The sequence below is a fragment of the Ixodes scapularis genome, unplaced genomic scaffold (assembly GCF_016920785.2).
Source record: "Ixodes scapularis isolate PalLabHiFi unplaced genomic scaffold, ASM1692078v2 PGA_scaffold8__174_contigs__length_109621045, whole genome shotgun sequence".
NCBI lineage: Eukaryota > Metazoa > Arthropoda > Arachnida > Ixodida > Ixodidae > Ixodes > Ixodes scapularis.
In genome coordinates this window covers 6,551,789-6,578,866 of record NW_024609883.1, presented here as the reverse complement: position 1 = coordinate 6,578,866, position 27,078 = coordinate 6,551,789, and the positions used below count along the sequence as shown (strand labels likewise).

Here is a 27,078-nt window from a genome sequence, read left to right as displayed (position 1 = left end):
GCCCAGGTTTTGATTCCGATGAACATGTCGTAGTAAAACGACACTCCCGGCACATCGCCCAGCAGGAGTCCCATCATTTTAGTAAAAATCGGCGGGGCTGTTTTGAGGCCGAACGGCATATACCGAAACTAGTACAGCCAGCTTAGCGTAGAAAACTCAAATTTAGCCGGACTCCTGTGCTAACGGATACTGCCAGTGGCCCTTTGTTAGATCAAGCTTCGAGAAAAACTTGTTAGTTCCAACTTAGGAAAACAGTAAGTCGGCACGTGGCTTGGGCTCGGACTCCACTACTACTACATTGTTCAGCCAATGGAAATCGATGCACAGTCGATGCGTCCCGTCAGTCTTTTTCACAATAAGAACAGGTGAATTGTACGGCAAGTTTTTTCGTTCAATGATCCCCATTTTGAATGTGTCCTGAACTTCCTGTTTGATGACACCTCTTACTGCAAATGGTAGTGGGTACTGCTTCGTTCACACCGGTAGATCTGTAGAGGCCCTTAGTTCACATCTCAGGAGATCGGTCCTTGCCGGTAGGCCCGAGATGTTGTGGTACCTCTCCACTACCGCCTTGGCATCCGTCCTCCGTTGAGCGCTAAGGCCCTTCCCAAACACAATGTCTTTCGAGCTCTCGCTTGCTTCTGTTCGCAGCAAAAGGAAATCCCGTTCGCATTCCTCTTCCCTGAAAGTTACTACGGTGCAGGCTTTGGGCGCTCCCTTCATCTGTCGCTTCTCATACTTTTTCCATAGGTTGCCATGAAGCAACTTTGTCAAATGCCCCAAGTCCACCTCATATTTCAATTTTCCTCTTTTTTGCAGTGATCGAATACGGCCCCTTCCACTGTGTAAGCAACTTATTGTGGTCAGTGGGAAGCAAGATACGTACGCAGTCTCCGACAACCAGAACTTGACTCCGGGCCTACCAATTGAAGCCACGACAGTAGCTGGCGTATTTCAATTCTTTATGCGCAATCTTTCAGGTTTCTTTCAGCTTGTTGCTGAGCTCAAACACAGTTGTAGGTCATCTTGATTTCTCCGTCAAGCTACTCATTGGTCCAGAGTTCTTTTAACACAGAAAGTGGTCCCCGCACATTTCGTCCGTAAAGGAGTTTGAATGCAGAGAAGCCCACACCTGCCTGAGGCGCCTCTCGGTAGGTGAACAGCAGCGGCGCTAAGTAGCGATCCCTGTCTGCCGGTTTTTCTTGACACATATGCTTCAACTTGGTTTTCAGCGTTCCATTGAACTTCTCGACGAGGCCATTTCCTATTGGGTGGTAGCAGGGGGTGGTGAATAGCTGCTTCATGGAGAGAGCCGTGCAACCTCCCCCATGACGTCCGAAGTAAAATTTGTAGTCGGCCTGCCTTACTGTATACCCAACCCAGAGGAATAACACGGAGCCAACAGTTTCAACAACAAGAAACTACATTTAATGGGACAAGGACGATTACAATACTAACATAGTTATCACCTTTCAGCGGTAATCGGCCGACTGCCATTCGCGTCACTTCTGCCTCACCTTATCTAAGCGAGCGGCACAAGGCACGCTTGGCCGGCTGCTTGGTGCCACCTGCGACTGAACGATGGCCGCGGTATTCGGGGACCGGGCAAATGTGTCAATCAGGTCCCCACAAATTGGAGCCGCGATCGCTGAGCACCTCCCACGGCACCCCTGTTCGAATGAACATCTCCACCAGCCCCTCAGCGACATGCTTTGTTGAGATCTTTGTCGACTCCATGGCGTCAGGGCACCGTAGCGTTGTCGACAATGGTGAGGATGTATTTGTTTCCTTTTCTTGTAATCGGTGAGGGGGCCCCACAATATCAATTACCACACGCTGGAATGGGGTCTTCTTGAGATGGCGACAGCAAGCTCCAGTAAGTGATGACCAAGAGAGCGCACGTATTAAAACTCAACTGGTTTATTTCCACTTCCCGTCTTTGGTGACGAGCATTCTCCTCTCCTCGACTACATACTCCCGAAGTGGAAGGGAGGGAAGAACCAGTCTATCGAGAGCGCAGCTAAGTTTCATGAGGTGGGTGCGTTCTCTTGAGCGGTGAGCAAAGTGGCAACGTGGGTCACCACAGTCTCAATTAGTGGCATGTTCCCCAGAGGCATCTTGGCGATCTTGTCTTTCGGCGTCGTCCATTGGAAGCGATGACGACTTTACAAAACGCCTCACGTTGGCTCCGTCTGCGGGCCAGAATTCTTCGAGCACACTGTTCATACTCTTCTGGATGCCCTGGTGTCCCACCAAGATTCTGGCATGTGCCATTTTCAGGATTTCGTTCCGGAACTTGATTGGCACAACTTGATCGGTCTCTTTTGTGGGGACACTTGATAAATTTGATACAGGATATCCTTCCTTATGACAAACTCGCAGGAATGTTTCCGTTTTTTGCCCATCTTCGCCTTTCCCTCATTCAAAAAACACGTTTTCAGGCTTTCGTCCTTGCGCTGTTCTGTTTTTAGAACTTCGGGGTGGACCGTTTCTCTTGGGACCTCCGGGACCCTTAGCAGTGCCCTCCTGACAGCTTTACTCTTGGTCGTCTTCTTTTGGTACGGGAGCTTACGTGAGGAAAGAAGAGGCCGCCAATGGCGGCCTCTTTCTTTTTTACGTAGGCTTCGGGCTGGGATTTGTTCACATCAGTCTCGACCTCCCATTAAGGATTGAGCTCGCCTGCTGCTCGGGCGCCTGGTATGCTGCCTATAATGATTTCGTACAACAGGCTCTCCATGCAGAGGGCCACCACTTCGCCACTGTAGAACGGAGTCCAGATCTACAACTTGGCCTCCGGTAGTACTTTGACCGTTCTGTCTATCAAATTGACCCTCTTGGAGGTTCCTGTGAGATCCTTTTCCGGGACGAGGTTTCTCCGAACGACCACGGTATAGCACCCCGTGTCGCGGAGGACAGTGATGCCGCATCTTCCCCCGCTCGCCGTTCGTACTGAAACTCCTTCAGCCAAATGTTTCTCCTCAGCCGCAATCGTCGAATTCACAACTGAGAGTTGCTCCCCGTTCTTCAATTCCACATACCCGTTCTGCATGGGACTGTCCTGCCTTGGAAAAATCTTTGTAGTCATGCAGCAGGAAGCTTGAGGCCGCCCTAGGGTGTCCGCTTTGCACGTGTTTGCAATGTGGCCCGTCCGTCCACATCTCCACAGGGCAGTGTCCTCGTGCCTTTGGCTTGACAGTCTGCAGCGCGGTGCTCTGTCCAGTTGCATAGAACACAGCGCAGAGGTGGCTGTGTTCCCCTGCATTTTTTTCTCAGCTGGTCGCTGGGGCTCAGAGGCCGGCTTCTTTTCTTCTGTTTTATGCTGAGGAATTGGGTACCCTGCACCTCTAGGAATCGGTCAGCTAAGTCTAACATGTCCACCGATGTCCTGGTGCCTCTCCTTAATAAAGAGGGTGAGCTTTGTTTAAGTTTTACGCACAGAGCTTGGTCTTTTGGAATCACTTTAAACTTTGGGAGGAAAGAATCAACGAGTGGCCGAAAGTGGCGATCCTTTTGCTAATTATTGCGTGAGGGCATCTTTTCGTTGTTGAAATCCAAGTTTGATTTGATTGCTTTTCAGCAGTCACGGGACATGGTGTCAGCAATGGTGGGTATTCTGATCGAGAGGTGCATCACCAAAGAATTCTTTAAAATATTCAATTGGGGTTCAAACACTCTCTTTTTGAGGCAAAGAGCCATTCCACGATGGAATCTGGTGCTCTTCTTGATAGTTGGTTTTTGTCCACTTAACAGATTGTTTGTAGTTGTGATGGGCGCAGGCTGGCATAGCCACTGTGTCGCACTCGTCATCTTAATCACTACTAGATTCCGACGCCATTACAGAAACACCTTGCGTGGGTGGGTTGCAGTCTGGATCGTCTTCATCGCTGTCACTGAGATAACTGTCATCATTTTTGTCCTCAGGTGGAAGGCGCATCCGAGGCGATTCATTTTTGCCATAAAACAAGCAAATGCGTCAAATGCATAATCAGCGCATATAGTATTATGCCACTATTACTGTATCAAATGCTGAATGCCACGAATTAGCGGAAGACCATGTAACCAGCCATCATAGCCAGAAAGAAAAGAAACATGTATCTTGAGGTCATATTATGCCATGGGTAATATCTGGGATGTAAGCAAAGTAATGCAACTTTTTTATCCCTGAACTCACTTTTGTTTCTCAGAAAAAGTCAAGAAATAAGGTCTGTAGCATGTGTTCCGCTTCTTTCGTAAAGTGGTGAACGAAACTGGGTATAACTTTGTATCACTGCCCCTAGATGGAGCTATGCATCCGCAGCTAAATTGTCTACGGTGAAGGAGTTGAAGAGGCAGTTCCAGACGGAAAGAAGACGGGCAGACAAGCTTCAGGAGAAACTTCAGGAAGTTCTCAATGGCACGAGCCTCGGGAGATCTGACGAGCTGTTTCAGCCCATTAACTACGAGGAGGAGCGCCAGTGCTTTGACTCCAGCAGCAAGAATACTCCAATTTCTTCTCCTTTTTTTTCTGGAAGGGGGGCAAGCGCCACATAAATACATACATACATACATACATAAAAACTGGGTTTGTGGCGAATACGCAACAACTGGCATTTGGGCGTGCGAAGACTTCGCTGCGGCGCCGGCATCGTTCTGCCGGTGGTTGTGTTGCTTTCAAAATGTGTGTTGCATATCTAAAAAAAACAACTGAGCATTATATTATTATACATAACCAATGCAAACATCAGGGCCCTCCCACATATAGACTAATAAAAACTAATGTTAAAACAAGTAAATGTAAAAACAGCCAGCAACAGCAGCAAGCAAGTAAAAACAGCAAGTATGGCACATATGCCATACTTGCTGCTTCTTTATGCCGTTCAAAATCGAATGGACCAGGGGCCGGCAGGACTGAAGTCCAGTGTTCTCCAGTTGGCGTAGACGCAGTTGTAGGATGGTTATTGTCGAGAGCAATTACACGATGTACATGCTTTCGTCTTTCTGGATGACGTCTATGGCGCACGCCAGAGGTTTCATGACCTGCACAAGTCACGTAGCAGTAGAAAGCAGATTATTAAGCATGCGACGCGGCAACAGTGCAGAAAGTTGTGCGAGTTGGTTGATCATCTCACAGGTTAAAACATTGCAAAACAACAAAAAAAACAAGACAAGAGAAACAAGGAAGGCACAAACAAGGAAGGTACAGCCCTGTGTCTCTGCTTTCCTTGTTACTTTTGTCTAGCCTTTTTTTTTTGTTGCGCTGTTTTACTTTGTAACTTGCGATACGGATTCTGAGCTCGTTACTTTCAGGACCTGTTTGCTCCGTAGGAATGCACAAATAAATACATCGGCACAATTTCAGCAGACATCGGGGTGATGACATTTCCCAAGAGCTGCAAATATTATGTAACAAGTTTGTACTACGTATATATTATTCATAAGTGCATGTCCAATTGCTTCCATGGACCACAATACATTTCTTTCAGTTTTTACATTGCAATCTTTTGTTCATAAAACAGTGTTCACGAAAATGTGTATTGGAGGCAACCTGCACTTGCGTCGAGATGTATATTTCCAATAAACTTCTCACTGAAAAAAAAAAAAAAAAAATGTTTAAAGGTCCCTTTATACTATATAGTCGAAATCGTGGTGTCTTATGAAAGTATGTTTTGAGGTGCGGGCTCATGTTGAGAGCGTGCAGCCTTGAGCAGTTCTCGTCATAAATGTTTCCAAGCTCAATCATGCAGGCTTAGCTCTCGTGCAATAGGCACATCAGACGCAAGAAAGCAACGGCGCGATTTCCTTTGCACCAGCGGACCTAAATGTATGTTTAAACTTGCCTATAAACATTGTATTGCAGCATTTCAAAGTCAGTGGCTTTGGAGTGTTGAATTATAAATCGCTGGGTAAGTTCTTGGGATGAGCCATGATTGGCAGAGCTTGGATTCAAAAAAGAAGAAGAAAAGAGCAGCAACTTTGAGCCAGGAATTACAGGCAGCATCACCAGTGATGTGTCAGCAGCTGAGAGTGGCTTCAAAACAGGCATTGTACCTTTGGCAACATGCCACACTTCGGACTGATGAGTGATCTCAAGGTGGATCCTCCTCAGAGCAGCCTTTCCCTTGGAATGGTGTTGACCAACATATCTTGGGCGCTTGTAGTTGAGAGACCACTCCTTCCCCTCTCTCCGTCCGGTTGCTTGAAGAAACCTCGCTAGACTTCAAAAGATTTTCAGCGTGTAAAAGATAAACTTTGAACTTACTGCCACAAAATGAACTAGTGTAAGAGACAATTTGACAGTGGTTGTGGACCTTATTTGCACTGATATGTCATTGTGTCCTGTAGAGCTCAAGTTTTTGAAATTAATTCTCAGTTCTTTGCTGGGTAAATCACCATTTTCAGCTGTAGTTTTCTTAGACTTCAACACTAAAACTTTGCAGTTAGTTTTGTAGGTGGGTCGCAAGATGGCCAACTCCACAAAACAATGCAGCAGTATGTATAGCGTAATGCCTTACTTTCACAAGCTCAGTGTGCAGGACGCGGTTGGTGGAGTTGGCCTCTGAAGTAGCCTGGCGTATCAGCCCTCCTGTCTCCAGCAAGACGCAACCGTTTGCCTCGAAGATCGTCGAGGAGCACTGTCTGCTTGAAGTGCCAGACCTACAATAAGTGAGAACGTACAGGCGTATCTGATATTGCAAGAATTTCAAATTGCTACACCTCATTGACTGCAGGCAGCAGGTAGCAGCGCTGGAACGTGAAGTACTGGGTCTTCTGTAACGACTGCATTCCCTTAAAGAAAACAGTCACAACATCTTCGTGGGGCTGCTTCCTGAAAACAGGGTTGTGGAGCACACTGCAATGTTGCCCATTGGTTTTCTGTTCAGAACAGGCTGGCTGCGGCAGGTCCGGCTGTGTGACAGGGGACACGTCACTTTGGCCTGAACCATTGCGCCCACAAAGTCCAGTTTCACCACAGAGCAGGCGCCTGTCCAGGAGCTCCCTTGAGCACGAATCAAAGACAAGGAATTTCGCCTCGTAGATTTGCTCTGGCTTCGGCGGCTGATGCGGTTTATTGGTCCTGGAATGAGAGGCAAGCAAAACCTGATGAAGATATATATCTAAAGGGCTTCCTAGTTGCATATGGAGATTAGGTGCATGCTTCAACTATTTTGGGTTGGAACCTGATTAAATGAAGTAGATATGATGCATTAGCTGTGAGTATACCACACATTGAAGAGATTTTAACTGAAAAGACTTCTTTTGCTGTTCTTCTACTTTCATTTTTATCCTGCAAATTGATAAGTTTTTTTACTGAGAAAGAATACTGAAGATTGATCTAGTTCACTGTACCCTAACCAAAAGATTAATACCACCTCAAGCTCATAGACAAGCCTCGTGGTCACAGACGTATTGTAAGAAGCGATGGGGGCGCCGCCAACGCTTCTTACACTACGTGGCATGGACTTTTCTAGGTTTTATCAAAGATTACGTCAATGCTGCCTGGAGGGTTCATGATATCCTTGTAAAGGTTCCTGGTAGTTGCAGCATTTTCATTTTCGCCAGCTGCAGCAGCTGCCTCAGCGGCCTGCAACATAACCTCCATGTGGCCATTGAAGGTAGGCCTCTGTGCGACACATTCATGCACGCCCAAAAGTCAGCGAAGGCAGCCGACCCCTTTCCGATGCTCTGCATTGCCAGCACAGCTCTGATATTCTAATGTTGTTGGTGCCGGACAGCCTTGGGGATGAGAAATGCTGCTTGTGCACCTGGCATGTTGAGCACATCAATATGAATGAGTCTGCGCGCTAAGCCGTAGTGGCACCCACGTTTCTCCAGGGTGACGATGTTCACACCACACTCTTTTTGCAGTTTGTACGTGGAAAAAAAATGTGTTTAGTGCTTGCATGTCATCGATTGCGAACTTCGTTCCGCACTCTAAACTCTCACTCTCCAGAAGGTGTATCCACGTGACATAACATGATGAGCAATAACGGGTAAACGCAATGATAAGAAATAGAATGGGAGGTTCTGAAAAAACCTTTGTTAATTAATTTAAGATGACCTCAGCTTATTCTGCGTTTTAGCTGCAGTACAACTTCAACTGCAAACAAATGACATGCCACATTGTTTTTTTGTAGATATGCTTTGTGAAAGAGAGATTGGCATCCTGCATATTGAATGACCCCAGGAGTATCAGCACGAAGCAGAGGCTGCCTGCATAAACTATGCACGGCGTAAACAAAATCTTTTGGTCGCACACGAAAAATAAGGGAAAGTGTAACAGGGAAGTCTTCCATCATCCCATTACAAATGCACTTTAGTAGATGGCCCCTCATTAATTGCTGTATGAAGTCTACAGAGGTAGGTTCTCTGCCGGATGCTATGCAGTACATGTTAGCGGTAGCAAATAATTCACAATCTACAGTGCAATTTTGGCCCTATGCAGGTCTTAAAAAAGTTATATTTGCAGATGGTAACTTAAGTATGCTGCACACCTGTTTTATAGTATCAGGAGGAACAGTTTGATCAAAAGAATCGTAAGCAAAGACAGAATCGGGGGCCAAATCTCTTGTAAATCAATGGTTGTAAGGAGCAGTCGGAGAGGAATTCGGTCTCCAGTTTTCCCATCAATATGTTGGCATATCTAGGGGCCATCTTTGTACCCATTGCAGTGCCATTAATCTGCCTACAATATTTTTTGTTGAATTCGAATGAGTTCAGTTCTAAGACCAGGTGCGTGAGGGTGGCAATTACGTGACTATCAGGGGTGTCTACTTGTCTGTGTTCATACATTTCGGTTAGAGAGGCTATTCCGTCGTCATGTGGGATATTGGTGTAGAGAGATGATACATCTAGGGTGACGAGATACAACCCCTCCGATGCACGCAGATCAGAAATTTCTCTCAAGGAGTGGGTAGGCTCCTTGAGATAAGTGTCCAAATTTAAGGGCATGTGCCTGATTAAACTGTTTTGAGTATCCTAATATCGGTTCAGTTATGTACCTGATCCTCACACGATTGGTCGACCTGGGCTGCCAGCTTTATGGATTTTTGGGAGCATGTAGAAGCGACCACAGGAAGGATGAGTTGTCTTTATTGTGTTGTATTCATTAGTAGTTATTTTTCCTTGTTGTAGAAGATCCTTTAGTGCCGAGGTGCATCCCGTGTTGGTTCTGCTGTAGGTTCGCCTGCTAAGTGACTCGCAGAACTTTTGATCGGTTAATTGGTGGTGGCCTTCTCGGGTGTAGTCCTTTTTTTAACGGGACAATTGCCCCACCTTTATCTGGGGGTTTTATTACGATATCACTCCTAGCTGCTAGTGATTTTGGGGATTCCTCCTCGGATTTCGTCAGTTTGTTTATTTTTCCCTTTGTGACTGCGATATTCTTGCAAAATATCTTGTTGTATGGCGGCTATATACTAGTCCTGACAATTGTCGCACTGAGTGCAATGCGTCCAATTACTCGTAGGCTGTGAATGCGGTTTCTTGGGTTCGGGTGGTTTGTCTAGAAAGTATTTGCGTAGCCGTAGACATCTGGCGAAGTTGTCCAGGGTAAAAAAAATTTGAAATTCGTCGAAATGACCGGTTGCAGGGCAGAAGTTCAGACCCTTTGATAGCAGCCTTTTTTCGTCCGCGGTTATAGAGACTCCCGACAGGTTTACAATGGCTGTTGTCTTGTTTTTCAGTATCAAGAACGTCGCCCTGTGGGGTAGTTCTTATAGAGGTGGATGGCTGAGTATTGGCAGTATTTTGACTTTGCATGGCATAGAAGGAAGACCTAAACCGAAGTTTGGAACCTTGTCTCGTTTAAGTTTACGCAGCTTACTAGTTTCAAGTTCAGTGTGTTTCTTTCTTTTAAAATCGGTTAATCCATCAGCTTCTTGCTTCGATAATGTGGTGTTTGAGTGTAAAGTGGTGGATTCGAGGTGGTCAATCTTTTTACTTGTTTATCATTACGATTAACTGCAGTTTTACTTGTCTGAGTGATCTAGCAGGACGCTTCGCCACTCTAACTGGCCACCTTTTGCTAGGCTTGTAATTGCGGGAGGTAGGGAGAGAGACATGTTCTTCGGGGTGATCCGTGCGTTCAGGTACACTTGAAACGTTGATTTATGCCGTTCATGTCGAACTAGCTTATCCGCAATTTTATGTAATTCGAGAAAAATGGTACTGTAGTCTAAAGCGGTTGGACTAACCGAATAAAAGTCACTTGGGCTGGCGATGCCTGGTGGTGGTGTTATGCAGGTAGTAGGGGGTTGACTGTGGGATGGGAGTGCTGTGCTCCATGGACAGGACTCGCAACGGGTGTCGGGTACTCCTCAGTGTCGATGCTGGCGTCGCTGGCAGTGGTGTTTGGCAGAGCGGCTGCTGGGCTCTGCAGAATGTTGGCAGAAACCCCTGGGTGAGGTGCCGGCCTCCTTGGAACGACGTCCATATTAACATCACTTTGCGGATGCATCCGCGGATCGGGTTGGTGGCGGCAGGGATCTCCGAAGACAATCCAGGTGGGGTCGGAGCTTCCCCTCGCTAAAGTAGCCCCTTCAAATTTTGCGCGAGTAGGTCCACTCCGGAGAAACTTGGGTGAAAGCCATCCGCAGCCAGGAACCCCTGAGGGGGTAGGGACGTGAAGTCATGGTCCAGGTAGGACGCTTTAACTGGCTTCCAACAGTAGCTCTTGACGGTATCGTTGAACTGCCATGCTTCGTGGTTGATCCACCGCACACAGGTATCGTTCGGCTGACCCAAGCGGCGGTTTGTGCTCCTTGGCAGCACGAGGGCAACTGCCAACTTTTGGAGCTTTAAGCGGGGCTGCAGCGTTTTGTTGACGAGGTGTCGGCATCAACGCAGAGTTTCCTCGCAGCCGTATCGTTCGAGTTCGCTGGTTCCGACGTGGAAGATCAGCGTGGTTACCGAACGAGGGATGTTCGACAGCTCTTTTTTGATGTCGAAGGTTGTTGCCCCAAGGATAGTGATAAACTCGGGCGAAAATATCGCGTATGCATTGACGTGCTGGAAAAGGTACCTTGTCTGCGAGTTGTCAATCACCGCAGATGCCGGAAGGTGCTTGAAGTACCTTCTGGTCAGTTGTTCCGCCGTCGGTGCGCCGGGGGCCGATCTTGAAAGGGGCATGTTGGCTTGGAGGCCAAAGGCGTAGAAGACAGAGATGCGGGGTAGCGGTGGAAAGCAAACAAGGATGGTTTTATTCTATGTTTCGACCTGAGGCGGGTCCTCGTCAGGAATAGGGTTACAATAGTGGTTACGTGTGTGTACACACACACACGCATATATATACATGCATACATACCTACCTACCTCCACTTAGCAACAGTCTTCCTGACGAAGGCTGGACTCCAGCCGAAACGTCGGCAACAACTACTGTTGTTGCTGTTTTCACTGGTTTTCTTTCTTTTTTTTTTTCACTTCGGTTGCCCGCCATGCCCATTGTATATATATGTATATGAGTCAAAGATGCGTACTGTCAGAGTTACTAATTCAAACTTTATTACGACGTTTCGAGTGGGGACCGCTCTTCATCAGGTAGTGAGTGTACAGCCCGTGAATGTTTATATACCCCTAAAAATGTAGGGAATGGAAACAACGTTGCCAAAACAGCTAGTAGTTCACACAGAAAGGAAAGGCACCCAAACCTGCAAACGCAAATGCAAAAAAAGCAAAAAAAAAAAAAAAACGGTTGGCAAAAAATTTATTTACGCTTGCACATAAAAAAAAAAAAAAAAAAAATCGGTTAGCGGAAATTATTGCGCAAAAAAGCGCCCCCCCCCCAAAAAAAAAAAGTGTTTGCAAGTTTTTGTTTGGGAAGGGGTGGCTCGTCTTCAAACCAGATATAGGTGACATATGACCACCGACGCGCCCAAATCCCGAGGCATTTCTTTGTGCTAGAAGATCGAAGTTTGAGGTGGATTAAAACTTTGGGGGATTTTTCCTTGAAGAAGGAGTGGTAGGATATAACAGTCCATGCCTGCCTGAGATTAACCGCTAGAGCCGCATTAATCCGTTTTGGAGGTTCTCTTTGAACTTAAACATATTACGATGTGGTTTAACTATCGATTGTTAAGTTTTGAAGATCTCCTAGTGTCTTCAGCGTGTGCATCTTGAGAAGCTCAAGGACGGTGAGGATCAGCTCTCCAGCGAGCTAGCTGCAAACTAAACAGCCTTCCCGGACTTTCATTAATGCCCTGGTTGAAGGTATTAAACTTATAAATAAAATATGATTCTTTTTGCTCTCTTTCAATTTTCGTGCTGAAGCCTGATTCCAAAATTACAACAGAAATGTGCTTGATTGAGTGATTAGAAAGCGACAGGTGCTTTGAGAGCGGAAGGTCGGGCTGTGTTTGTGCGTGACGTTTGTGGTTGTTAAAGCGTAGTCTGAAAGCCAGATTAGTCTGTCCGACGTACTGTTTGTTACAAACATTGCAGTGCAGGAGATTAATCGCATTTGACGTGCCTCGATCGTAGCTACCCCTCATGTTCCACGTGAACTCTGAATTTGTGCTCGTGGCGTTCTTTGTTTATGACATGTGCTTGCATACTTTACACCTGGGCTTTAGGCATGGTCGGCAACCTAGGCTTGCGGGAGTGGTAGTTTTTGATTTTACTAAGACGTCCCGGAGTTCTTTGAGGCGGTCGCTCTGTGACAGAAGATTGTAATTTTTGCTCAGTATGTTGTTGATGTTTGGAAGATTGCTTGTATACGTTAAAATAAGGTTAGACTGTCTGCTTTCTTGAGGATGCTCTATTTGGTTGCCAATGATGTCTGAGCGGTCGAGATTTCTTGCCTTGCTTATAGCGTCATCGATTACATTTGCTGGATACCTCTGCTGGGTTAGTACATGTTTCAGTTCCTGAGCGTTTTGTTCAAAGTCGTTGTTGTCTGAGCATATGCGCTTAAATCTGTGTGCCTGAGAGCAGGGCAGACTAGTCTTAGAGTGTTGAGGATGGCAGCTGTTGAAATGGAGGTATTGTTGTCTATCAGTAGGTTTTCTGTAAAGTTTCATACTTAATTTGTTATTAGCAATTACCACAGTTACATCCAGGAAGTTTATGCACTTTTGTGATATGCAGTGAGTAAATTTTATCGATGAGTGAGATAAATTGAAGGCGGCGATGAATTTCACGAGTTCGTCTTCAGTACCGGCCCAGATCATGAAAATGTCGTCGATGTATCTTGTGTAAAACAGCAGTTGAGTGGGGCATTTGGCGGGAAAGGTGGTTTCCAGTTGTGACATAAATATGTTAGCGTAATTTGGCGCCATCTTAGTTCCCATAGCGGTTCTGTTGGTCTGCAGGAAGTGCCTGTTCTCAAGTTCAATGTGATTGTTCTCCAAAACCAGTTTCATCAGAATCGAAAGGACGTCCCCCTCGATGTCAAGTGTGTGATGAGCGTGTTCATACGCTTCGATCACTGCCGCAATTCGGTCTCTGTGGGGTATATTTGTATATAAGGAAGCCACATCGAGGGTTACGAGAGAAGCGTTATCCGTAATGTCTGGTGGGGCAATTTTCTGCAGGAAGTGGCTGTTGTCCTTAACAAACGAAGGGAAGGTTGGAGGAATGTCCTTGATCAGTGTATAGACAAGACTCGAGATGCGTTCGGTGACTGTACCTTTTCCTGACACTATGGGTCACCCGAGGTTGTTGATCTTGTGTATTTTAGGAAGGAGATAAAAGCGACCGGGTTTGGAGTGGGATGGTTTAATGGCGTTAAGAACCTCCTTGGTTATTTTTCCACTTTTCTTTAGAACTACTAATTTCTATATGATGGCCGTTTCAAGACTTTGTTTGGGGTCTGTTGGTAGTTTGTGGTAAATTGATGCGTCATTCAATTGCTGAAAGCCCTCGTCAAGATAATCTTGTCTGTTCATAACAACTATGGAGCTGCCCTTGTCTGCAGGTTTAATAATTAAACCTGCCCTGGCCTGGGAGCCTCGGTTGACTGCGCTGACTCGGAGTGGGAACTCGTGTTTGGATATATATATATATATATATATATATATATAATATACTAAGACTTCCTTGGATAACTGTCTTTTGAGATGCTGAACCAACAACACAGCAGCAAGAATGAGTACTATGAAAAGTGTGCGCTTTCTACAGGCAGGTGACCAAAACCCTTACTGTCGAAAGGCCGTCCAGCAGTCCGCTGTCACCGTCACCTAGGTCACCTCTCCCAAAGTTGTCTTGAGCCGCAGCTTCGTTGCTTCACAGCCGGCATTCACTCGTGCCATAAGCATCCTTAGAGTCAAAACGCTGCAGTTCGGCGTCAGTGATTTCACCATTTTCACAAATCTTGGTGCTTCTACAACTGAAAATGCTTGTGATATATTTACAACGAATGTCAGGACAAGGTCATCAAGCTTGCTTTGCGAGACTGTGCATCACTCAAAACCAGCTGTCAGCTGCTTCTGAACTTTCAGTGGAGACTCAGGCACCTTCCTTTTTTTTAGGAGACTTTCAAAGCGACACCTAGCTAAAGTGTTGCCGCTAAAACAAGGAAAAAAAAACAACAAAAACCCACAACATTAGTATACCCCAGATTGCTGGTGTGAATTTGGCTTTTTTCTATGAGTTTAGTACTTAAAGGTCCTAATTTTTTAAAACATTGCAATTAAAAAAATGATTCTGTAAAAAAAAATAATTTACAATGGCAAATACATTGCATATTACCATTTACAACATTACAACATTTAGTGCTCCCAAAGTATACGCGAAACTGACTCTTTCCGAATTGCAAGATATATTGACCCAAGGGAAATGAAATTCGTGTGTAGTATATTTGTTATGAAACTAATCAAGGTTATGAAACTAACCCTAAAAGCATTCAGTCTTGATAGGATTCCGCAAAAAGCGGGACAAAACGAGTAAAAACCCCTTTCTCGTTAGAAAAAAAAGGAAGTGCCCTACTTCCTTTTTCAAACAGCAATGAACGAGAGTGTTTGTTACTGTAACACCTCCGGTTATTGAAACGATGCTTTTAGTCAATTTCCAGGTTGAATAAAAAAGGGAGTGGCTCACCCCTCTGGCGTTGACACATTGTTAGTTGTTGTCTATAATGTTCATACTAGCTCCAGCTTCTGGGAGGCAGTATGTGTTCCTCTTCCCTTCACTGGGGATAGCGAAGAAAGAAAGAGAGGGAAAGTCACCCTTGGCTCTAGTGGAAAGTGGAAAAAATTGGACGTTTAGAAATCTGTAATGCGAAATTAGTGCCCAGCTCTTGAGAAGGATGAGGGGAGGGTACGGAGGAGAGAATATGCCCCTCCGTACCCTCCCCTCCTCCTTAGCTCGCTAAACTTGGCGGGAAAATGTTTCTGCTAAATTTAGCGGGAAAGTCTCAAGGGGTTTGGGGGTAGGGAGGGGGCAGGGGGTCCAGGGGGGGGCCAAATTGATAAGAAGTGTTGACTAAATAGGGTCGCTATTGTGGAGGGGCCTGATACCAATCAATGGTTGTGCTTGAAGGATGGGTGACTGGGAGAGGAGGATTTCCGTTGGGAGCGTACATAGGCCCAGAATAACTTGGGCTCTTTGGCTGCTCGGGCTGCTATACTCGTTGATATAATCCCGATGCAATATGTGCACGAGCCTCTTCACTTCCCTCTGCAGTCTCTTGGCTTCAGTGTAGTTGGACTGGCAGTGTCGCTCCTGTGCTCTGTTGAATAGTTGGTGTTTTCTTCGTGTTGTTATCTTTACAATGTCGTTGGTTATCCATGGCAGCCTTCTCTTGGGGCAGGAAAATGAGGGACAGTTTCGGTCTGAATAGCGACCGTAAAGTCGAGCCAGAGCTCGTACATGTCAATGTGCCTTGCAAGTGGGTGCATTTCGGTCCTCTGCGCATGGGAACGGTGTGAAGGTGGGAGAGGAGGTTGTACTAAGCTCCGCCTCCTTGGGGGGGGGGGGGGGGGTTGTGGATGTAAATGTAAGCATCTCGGCATTGGCAATGGCGACGTGCTGTAGCAGCTGGGGCTGTAGCCGTGAGTCCTTAGTCTGGTTTCTGGTTAAAAATGGAGAAAAGAATGTTCCGCTTCTGTCCTGTGTGATTTGGAGGTCGGCTCAGAGCAGGCGCTGTCCAAGGGGCAGTGTTACCAGGGGAAATGAAAACGTGATGCGTCTTCGGATGTGGTGGGTGCATTCACGACGGTGTGTTGCATTCTAAATTTCTGGGAGGATTGACAGATAGAGACCTTCAGGGCGCCCAGTGCAGTGACTCAAACCAGCTAGGAGACGCCAATGCGAGCCCCGGGAAGAGTTTTCTTTTTCTCTGTAAGGAGATAGAGTCCCTGGAATGGGTTTGTCCCGAGATAGGGATGGTGGCTCCGTAGAGCAGTGCGGCTCTTGCGCTGTCTTGTGCACTCGTGTCAGTCCTTGAAAATCCGAGTGAGGGAGTGTGATTTCTGTGCTGTACCGTACCCACATCCGCAGCAGGTCTCCAAGGCGAACAGCCTTTAGTCAATGGACCAATGTAGGACCAACTGTGAACAGCATGGCCATTCTTAGTTGGTGGGGCGATTTGTCTGGTTAATTCCGATAACGAACGAGACTCTAGCCTATTAAATAGGTGCTTGGTTCTCCGCACCTTGCATCCAACTTAGAGGAACAAGCGGCTCTTAGCCGCACGAAATAGAGCAATGACAGGTCTGTGATGCACTTAGATGTCCGGGGCCGCACGCGCGCTACACTGAAGGAAGCAGCGTGTTGTTATCCCTGTCTATTAAAACAGTAACCTTAAAAAAAAAAGTGGCTTGAGCAAATACAGAGGGATAATTGAAGTCCATCGGATTACCCCTGAGCAAGTGTTTGTCTGTTTAAATAACAGGGCATAGAAAAATAAGTTTCCATAAAATTCTGGCAAAAATAAAAACAATTACTTTTTGGTGTCAACGAGTCTGCGACATAACTTTTGCGATACGTTCAACGCCGCTCGGGTAGCTCGATCGATCTTGCTCGGATTCTCTTCCACAGATTAGCACAGGTTTTCAGACTTTTGCCACTTGGGTTTACGCCACACATACATACCCGAATACGCTAACTGACAACAGCCTTTTAGTTGATTGAGAAAGTTGTGACAACAGGCAGCGATCGAGCACTTTTGGGCTATGATGTGCTCACAGTACCGATCGCACAGCCGCATTTGTTTATTTCTAGTCACTACATCGGCTGTCATCTGTCTTTATCTGATTATCTTTGAACAACTCATTAAACGCAAGGTACCATTCACGAAACTCGTGCAACTAAACGTTTTAACATAGCGATGAACATGGTGTTTACTTTTTACCTGAGCGAGCGACCTGCCGCGGCATGCTGCTCTCGGGGCGTTGCAGCCGCTGCTGTGGAAGGTCCGTCTTGGACAGTCCATTTAGAGCCGCGTAAAGTGCGGTAGCCGCCATGTGGCTGCACTTTGTGGCCCTGCGAGGGCACTTGCAGTGACTCTCTAAAATGTCACCTTTATCGGAGAACGTCATCTTTTACCGCGTAGCTACCATTCTTAAACGACGCCGGGACATTCACAACTAGAGGGAAATCTTTCACCTCAAAAGAAAGGACGTATCCTTCAAGGTATTTCCTTTCGCCTTTTTCGAAGGCTGCGTTGTGGAAGTAAGGTATGGATGTGAATCTTTGCCGGGCAGGCTTCCGTGCAGTGGCTTTTTCGATGATCAGTTTCTTGAGAGTGGAGGCCAGCAGGTCGCCTGGGTATCCGGCATTTGTGAGGCGGCTGAGCTGTCCCTCCTGGCTAGGTGGGGAGAGGTGATGGCAGGACTTTGTGTGGGTAGATGACATTAAACTTTTTGCGATGCCCGCTTTTATCGTCTTTGAGTGGTGGCTTGAAAATGGCTGCACTGGCTTCTGCAAACGCTGCTGAAAGCGCTAGCAAATGCCTCCTTGGGTGGCTACGAGGCGTACATCGAGGAACTGGAGACCCTCTGCTGAGGGGTCCTCCCTGTTGAAGGTCAGGCGGTTCGCGTTGTCTGTGAAAGCCTCCTGGACGGTGGCGGTGGGCGCGCCGGTGTCGTGGGACACCCGATAGTCGTCTACATATCTGTGCACCTGGGATCCTAGGGTGACACTGTCCAGTTGTTTCCTCTTGGCCTGGTCCCCGAAGGAAAGGTAGACCTTGCTGAGCTCAGGTGACACCCGATTTTGTATGTATATCTTCCCATCATGCTCTACCATGGTTGACCGGAGGTATACTTTGTTTAGTTGGAGGAATGCGCTGAGGGAATGCTGGAAGAATTCTGGAAGTTGACTATGCCCTGTGAAGTGATGGCCTTTTCTACCGAATCCAGGAGAATGTTGAAGTCAAACATAATTCTAGACAAACCCCCGAGACTGGGGAAAAGACGAAGGACAACACGGCACACAGAGTCTCAAACACAGCTGAAATTTATTCCAGAGAAGTTTGTGTTTATGTAGGTTTTTTCTGCCCTCATAAATCAAAAGGAAAGCGAAAGAGAGTAAGAACACTCTTTGGACTTGGCACCAAGCCGACAGACATTGGGTTGAACCTGGATCATTTCACCTGAACATCCTGATAATGCACACAAAGAACCTAGACCCCTTTTTTTCGTAACAAACCAACAGGACCGTGAGCACAAACTTCGAACTTCAAAACGCTTAAAAGAACACAAAAAAAAGAGAGTATACAAAAAGAAAGTCTGCAAGGCAATCAGATTTGTAGGAAGCTTCCTAATTCTGTATCTAAGCTAAGGGATGAAGTATTAACTGTATTACCATGATTAATGACAGTGAAAGACTCCTTTACCAACCGTTTGTGGTAATTTCTCTCGGTTAAGATAACAAAGGTGGACTGCCAAAGCGGTATACAATTATTACACTCAATAACATGTTTTGACATTTTTGAGTATGGGTCCCTGTTCTTAACACAACATTTGTGTTCGGTTAAACAGTCATTGAGCCAATGCTTGGTTTGCTCTATGTCGCAGAGGCCACAATCAAAAGGAATTTTGTAGACTATACCCGACACACAATTGACATCTCTTCCTTTGTGCTGTTTAGCGCATGAAGTCTTCGCGAAAGCAAACGGCGTCAATCTGTTCAGCCTAAGATCATTCTTGACCACTGTGGCGATACCTTAACAGTTGCCAACTGATTTAAGATTGTGGGAGATACGATGGAAAAAGGAAGAACTATGTGTTTGATGGATTTGGGTATTTCCCGACTTCTTTTTATAGGAAGCAAGGTACAATAACGGTTTGAAAACATAATCTTCCGGATAGCCAGCCGCACAGAACGATCAAAAAGGTGCTGTAGCAAGGATTAAAGGGAAAGGAACACAATTTTTTCAAAGCACTCTTCACAAGGTTTCGGACGATGCCAGCCTTCACATTTTTCGAATGGCAGCTATTTAAAGGTAAAATATAGCTTTTCAATATTGACAACACAAACTAGATGGAGTTTTCAACTGTATATCTAAAAACTGCAGGTGATCGTTTTTCGCCCTTTCAATTGAAATTTAGCCCTGGAAGCACCCTCGTGCACGAAGCTTTCTAACGACGCGGAAAGAGAAGGATCAATAGTGCAAACCAAGATGTCCACATAATGTCCTGTAAGGACGTCATCAGGAGACCCATTCTGAATGAAACCATGTAGTAGATCTAAAGAACAGAGGTAAATTTCTGAAAGAACTGGGGCTACTGCTGAAGCAGTACATACTCCTTGTTTCTGAATAAAGTTTTTATCATCGTACTTCACTACCGTTGCCTGTAGGTGTAATTCTAACATTCTCAGGAAATCTGACGCAGCGATTCCGGACTGTGATTGAAACCTGACCACATTATTCTCCAAAAATTGACTAACACGACTGAGTGAAGTTTTAGAATCAAATGAATAATAGTGGTCCTTTATGTACATTGTAAAAATAGAGCAAGGCCTGCCATGAAATGGTCGCAACTCTGTAATCAAATCTTCTGAGCAGTGCAGAGACAACAGACTTCTGGCATCCAAAACTGAGAGTGTGCCTTGAAGAAAAGAAGAAACAACTTTTTGTCGTGTACTATTTTCATTGACTACTACACGAACAGGAAAGTCTGCCTTATGATCCTTGAGGAAAAACTTAATATTAAAAGTGACTCGAGATATAGGGTACCATTCAGCTTGGAGACCAAAAATGGAAACTCGGACTCCTTGAGCACACCAACCACTTTCCTCTGAATGTGTTTCAAATTACCGTCAAACTGCTTGAACACCCCCCATAACAGCTAAGTCAGACTTTTTTCAAAACTCATCCATTGGCAACACTGCAACACAGCAGTCCTAAAAGACAAATCTCCCAAGAATGATTCTTTTCAATGTCAATGAAAAAATTAATGATACTGAATTGGATAAAGTGTGAACAGCTGATACTATATCCATTCTTGAAGGTTTTACTTTTCACAGAACTTGGGACCATTAGCTTGACATGCCTCAGTACGTTTCTTGAAGTCCATACTGAATGGATTGACCACTAGACTGGCCATTCTTGCGACAGCTAAAAACAAAGACGGCTTCAAAATACACTCAAGAGATATGCTTTCTCGCAAAGATCGAAATATAACATTGAATTCTCTGGTCTTTAACATCTGCCACTGAGTGAAAAGAGGTAATCAATGAAACTTCTCACCGAGAAGCGAAGTCCAAAGATTTTCGGAAAGTTGTTCCACTGTCTGTTGTTGCTCCTTGGTGCAGGTCCGGTAGTGATTTAACAACTTCTTCCGATGCCAGCCGACTTGCATTGAACCCAGCAGCCCGAAGCGAGCCTGGTCAACATACTTGGTCCTTAGGCACATTCCAAAGTAGGCGATCTCCGCTTCCAGTTGGGACATCCGATGGCCGAGTTTGCACAAAACCCACAATGAGTGGGAATGTACATGTGGAGCGGGTAAAGAGTGCACAGAAGAAAACGTGAAGGGGGCGAAGGTTCCATCTTGTAGAGTTGATGAACACAAAGTTGGGGCGTAAACGAGCTGGGGAAGGTTTAACATAATTTTAGACAAACCCCCGAGACTCGGGAAATGATGAAGTAAAACGCAACACACAGAGTCTCAAACACAGCTGAAATTTATTCCACAGAAGTTATTTATTCCATTGAAGTCGAGCTTGTAGACAATGTAGTGCATCAGCTGGTCTGGAACTACCAGTGCATCTCACACATTGTTACGTCGACACAATGGTACAACTAGTAACGTTCCTAGGCAAAAGACACACTTCACGCCTCTTACAAGTATTGACTTTCCTCAAGGTGCCAACTGTGTGACTGTGCAGGTTTTAGGAAGCATGACGGTGCAATGCAGAATAATTGACTATATTAGGACACTTTGTTTCAGCTAAAGATGCTTCATCATGCTTGTTGGTTGTGTCATTGGCTCCAAGTGAAAATATCAAGAAACCTTAGAACAAGGTCATGCATGTCGAAAGGAGCTGTATTTCAAATGGGTGGACATACGACCAAATTAAGATAATCGACAATGTAAATATTGTCATGAAAATGCAGTGCCTGAGCTATTTGAACATTTCTTCTTTTTTTTTAATAAATGGCAAAAATAATGGAGATGTTGGCATTGTTAATAACGGTGCCAGCTAATACAGGAAAGTTCTCTCGAATAATTCCTCGCTAGTATACAACATTCAATCTCACCCTGTTGATTGTGGGAAGCAAGTATCCTTGCTGGTAGTTGAAGAAGATTCGGGCTCCGAACATCTTCACGTTGAGGTGCTTGAATACTCTGAGCACTCTGGCGGGGCTCGTTCTGGTGAAGAGCATAGCCACCATCAGTACGGTGCCCGCCGACTTGCCGTGTAGGATTGGTTGGCTTTTCCAAAGGAGACGGTAGCTGTTCACACAGAGGCACTTTCAGAAGTGTTCCAGACATCTTTGACACACTTCCGCACGGTGCATGGCGTTTCTGGCTTATTCTGAAGAGTTCGTCGAGGCATGTTTCAAACACTATGAATTCTCTGTCACCCTGCGGGAGGGCCTCTTCATATCACTGTCACGTCTGAAACAGTACGAGTGTTGTAATAGGTGAGACACGACATCCACCGTTCCTGTTTAGGGCCATTGGGGATAAGAATTTACGAGAAAGAAAAATGCCAGAGAAGGTGACAAAACTGCTCAGAAAGGAACTGTCTTCTGCGTTCCATTGTTCGTTATTGCGTGCCATTTGCCACTGTCCAAAAAATTGGTAATCGATCATGCATGTACGCATATAATGTTTCCCAACGTCCATTCCTGCAATCTCACATTCTAACACTGTGTGTTAGTGGTATTGTGTGGGACCACTCGGTATTTTGGATGTGCAATAGAAAACTAGTCAAGCCTCTACTGCAGAGGTGCGCAAAGTGAAACTCGCGACCCCCCCCCCCCCCCCCGGGGTGGTTGCGAGCTTCACTTTGCGTGTATTAAGGCATGTCAATAACGTGTCCCTCCATCCAGGGTGCAGACAACCCTGTCGGCACCGCCATATTGAGTTGTTTGTGTGCAACTGCGCCATTGCAGGTGGGCTACTTCTCGCCCAGGATAGGCTTACGTCGCGCAACTTTCATTACGCGTCATATCTTCATACTCGGACGCGAACGTCATATACCGTATATGCGCGTGTATTGGCCGCGCTCGTGTAATAGCCGCACCCCTAACTTTAAACAAAAAAAGCCAAAAGAAATATATTTAAAAATTACCCGTGTATAAGCTGCACCTACAATTTTAGAATCATAGGTGTGGCCATTTTTGTTTTTCAAGTACTGCCGGCAGATGGCACCCACCCGGCTGCGGCAGCTAACAACATTGAGGCACTTTATCCTGTCTGTTTGTGCCTCTCGCTTTATTTCAAACAATCTCAAACCAGATGCAGCGCATCTCTTTGTGTTTGCGAGTACCCCCGGTTTCCCGCTGTCACCCACTTCAGGCTTCTGGATGGGTAAGTACATGAGTTACACGGCTGACTTTAAACTCAAAGTTATTGCCTTTGCTCAAGACGACAGCAACAGAACAGCCGGAGGAAAGTTCGATGTCGACTACGCCAAAATGCCGGACGCCAAGGCAAGTTCCGAAGATGAGTGGTCTACTACGGACGAGTGGAAAAGGCTTTGCACGCCTGTCTATGCCATACCCATAAATGTTTTCTTGTTCTACCAAGGTGTGTAATTCCATTTAATGAAAGCAGGTAGTGAAACGTTTAACAACAAAAAAAAAATTATTTCCAAAAAATTTTTTTTTTTTTTTCTCTATGTAATGGGGGGCCGCACGCACCCCTAGCTCTCACCTGAAATCATAAAGCAATACCTGCGGCCATTACACGCATATATACGGTACCTTTTCATGTACCTCTGTCCACTTCATATCATTGTTCCATAGTGCCCTGAGCTTCATAATAGATGAATTTCTTTTCCCTTTTCTAATTATATTGTCATGTTCCTCTAGATATTTCCTTCTCTTTGGGCCAGACTCCCAGATATTTGTATTTTCCTACTTGGTCTATTACTATGTCTTGTATTCTCAGGGGTTCCCTCTTTTTGGCGTTGCCCCGTTACTCCAGACTTGTCACTACTGAAACTCATTCCCAAGGTATTCCCTTCCTCTCCCCATATTCCAGCTAGTTCTTGTAATGATCCTTGTTATCTGCCATGAGTACTATGTCGTCTGCATACATCAGTCTTTGTATTACCTGTATTACATTTCTCCCTTCTTCCATATAACTCACGTCAAAACCTAAGTTGCTCTGATCTAATTTCTTTTCCATTTTACTGAGATATATCACGAAGAGCAGAGGTGACAGTGGACAGCCCTGCCTGCATCCTCTTTTTATTGCTGCGAGTTGTGTAGTTTCTGCTTCCCATGTTATAACTACCCTATTGTCTGAGTACACCTGCTGAAGAAACCTAACAAACTTTGTATCTAAATTATACTCCTTCAACTGACCGCAGAGGTTTTCCTGGTTCACATTATTGTACGCTCCCTCGATGTCCAAATAGGCTAACCACGAAGGAGTTTGGTTCTTCATTGCTATTTCTATACATTGTGTGGTGACGAATGAGCTATCTTCCAGTCTTCTATCTCTTCGGAATCCATCTTGGAGCTCACCCAGTATTTGCATATCTTCTGCCCATCCCTCCATTCTCTGCTTTACTATCTGCGTAGCTAATCTGTATAGAACTGAAGTTACCGTTAGTTATTGGACGATACAACTTTATGTTGTCTTTATTTCCTCTGCCTTTATATATTAGTCTCAGTTTACTTAGTTTTCTGTCATTGGACACTTCTCCTCCCATAATATTTTGATTTATCGCATGTTGTCACTTCAATTTGCTTGTTCTTCCTAGTGTCCTAATGAGTTCCATGGGTATGTCATCGGGGCCTGTTGCTGTACCAGCTGGAACCTTACTTTCTGTCTTATCCCATTTTCTTGCGGTAATCTTCATTGTTACATAATTCAGCTCCTTCCCTGCACTCCTGCTGTCGTTGCTATCCACCGTCCCCCTCTGCTCAAGCTGGGAGAAAGCCTCTTCGGTCGTTTGCCAAATAGATTCCCCTGCCTCTTCCCCCTCCACTCTTCTCCCCTCCTGTGCGGTTAGCACCCCATGTTGGGACTTCTCTGTCTTTCTCCCCCGCATTTTAATGTGTTCCCAAAACCTTTCTGCCGCAATCCTATCTTTTTTTTTTTTTCCATTTCCATCATCCACTGAACCTCTGTACTGAAGCTGATGCCTCCCTTTTCTGCTCTTTGATGTTCTCCATTTTGATGCTACCTCAGTTGGCAGGGCTCTCCTTTGCCTGCCTATGCTCTCTAGATGCCTCTTGGCGCTGCAATATGGCTGCTTTGACCTCCTTATCCCACCAGTTTTTTGGTTTGTGTCTTTAGTTTTGCTGTCCCCTTTGTTTAATTTGATGCTTCTCTCGTTATCTTTTAATGATTCCTGTTAGATCCTCATAGGTCCATTCCCTTACTGGTTGTTTAGATACTATGTTCTCGATGCTTTTAAATACTTTTGATATTTGAGCTTCACTTAGTTTTGTCTTACCCACTCGTTCCCGAGAATTAAAATTTAATTTTAATTGTTTTGTGGTCACTCCTTAAGTATTTTGTACCTTCCTAACCTATTTCCATAGTTCCTAACCTGTCATACAGTTTGTGGGACATGAGGCAGTAGTCTATTGTTGAGTGCGAGTTGTTTAGTTCCCATATATTTTTTCTCTCGCATTTTACTTCTGCATTCACTAACACTAGGTCCAGGGCATCGCAGAAATCTTCTAGCAACTTTCCGGTTGTCTCTGAAAATCCGTCAAACTCTTCTAAATGGGCATTCATGTCTCCTATGATAATTATTTCCTAATTAAGGTAGATTTCTTTGATGTCCCTCAACATGCATGTGTGTTGTATTTTCCTCCCTTAAGTGATTTCCTGTTTTCGGCTAAGCAAACCCCAGAAGAGTGTTGAGACCTGTTACCCTACCTTTCAGCCATAAGTCTCAGTCTTTCTCAGTCTTGTCCTTTCACTAATAATAAATAACATGCCTAAACCTCCGCCTTTGCGTTCACCTCCCCTCCGGTTACATTCCATCCAGGAGTAACCAGGTATGTATAGTGGTTCCTCCTCGTCTCTAAAGTGTGTTTCTGCTACCCCATACACTGTGAAATTTCACCAATCTCTTCTCACTTTATCGTTTCTGCCGTCCTGCATGTTTATGAACCCTATATTGAGCCGACTCTTATTTTATGGGGCCTCCTGCTCTCCCTGCTGCTTCTGCGGTACTCGCACCCAGGAGCTCTTCCCGACTCTGGTACCAGTGCATATGGTACTACTGGTACCACATGCACATGCACCGGCATGACATGTTCTTTGGCCATTGAGCCAAAGATGCTCCCTGCACTTATCACTTATTCTCTCCCAATTGTTAATTTTCTCACTGCGGCTCTGATTCCGCCAGCTTTTCTTTGTCCTTTTCTTCTATTGCACCCCTCTTACACATAGAGTTAATAGACCCTTTCCGAAATTCAGTGCCATCTGGTGGTTTGTAAAGCAGTTTAGGTTTTGCCATATCAATGGCGGAAATGAACTTGTATCTGCACCGTCACTTTCGCAAGTCAACGGCACGTGAGGAATTATTCAGTGTGAGTTCTTTCTCAATCATTTTCAGTTCGATAGTGACCAATAACCTGCATTCAGAACAAAGCTCCAACCCACTCAGATGCCTCGAAAAAATTCTATACACCAAAGTGCTTTAAAGCCGATTGTGTGCCGCCCACAGACTAACTGAATCTGAGTTATTAGAAATAAACGCTTACGTAGCTCTTGTGTTCCATTCCTATGTCGCGTCGTACTGACCCCCGAATGTACAGGCCCTGCAAGATCCGCTTAGGACCGTCTTCAACGTCTTCCTTTATCAGTCACTAGAAGGTTACCAGTGTTATGGCACAGATGCCGTTCCACAGATGATGATAGTGATCAAAGTGGCCAGACTGAATTTCGGAAAGGGTCTATTGAGGGGTACTCCGCATCTCTAAAAGGTGTTTCTACAGATCCGGGCACACCAATTCTTTTCTGATCTAGTTGTTCAAACTCCTCCTATTTTATTCTATTTCTGCTGCCCTGCCTGTTTATATAGTTTATACTTGGTTGTCCTTTGGAGTTTTGTTTTCTAACTCTACATTTTCTCTTTTTCATCCCCCTCCCAGCCCCGGCCTCTAGGCTTCGTCCCTTAAGCTCCTGCGTGTATTTTAAAAATACATTGCTCTGCATCCAATCCTTCGACCCACCCTCCTTCCGGTGTGCTCGCGGTAGTGGATACCGTCTGCAACTAATGGACCGGCAGATGCTAGCTGGTACACCTCTCTGTTTATATCCATTACCTCGTACCCCAGCTCCCGCCCCAGTCCCGTTATGACCGCATTTGCCTGGACCACCTTCCTCTCCGTTTTTAGACTCTGCCCTTGAATCTCCGGAATCGTGCACATGACAGTTTAGATGCCTTCAACCGTCGCCCTCAGTTTCCGCTCCCCGGCTTCTATAGGGTGGTCCAAGTCGCCAGGCTCGATATAAAATGGACCGTAAAAATCGACGCCTGCATGTAGCAATCCAAACCTTTCGTCAAAGATGTAAT

At 45.5% G+C, this 27,078-nt stretch overlaps 1 pseudogene; it reads right to left on the bottom strand.

The window, feature by feature from the left end:
• Positions 1-2,779: 2,779 nt before the first annotated feature.
• On the bottom strand, positions 2,780-21,754 carry LOC115329654 (annotated as a pseudogene).
• Positions 21,755-27,078: the final 5,324 nt, after the last annotated feature.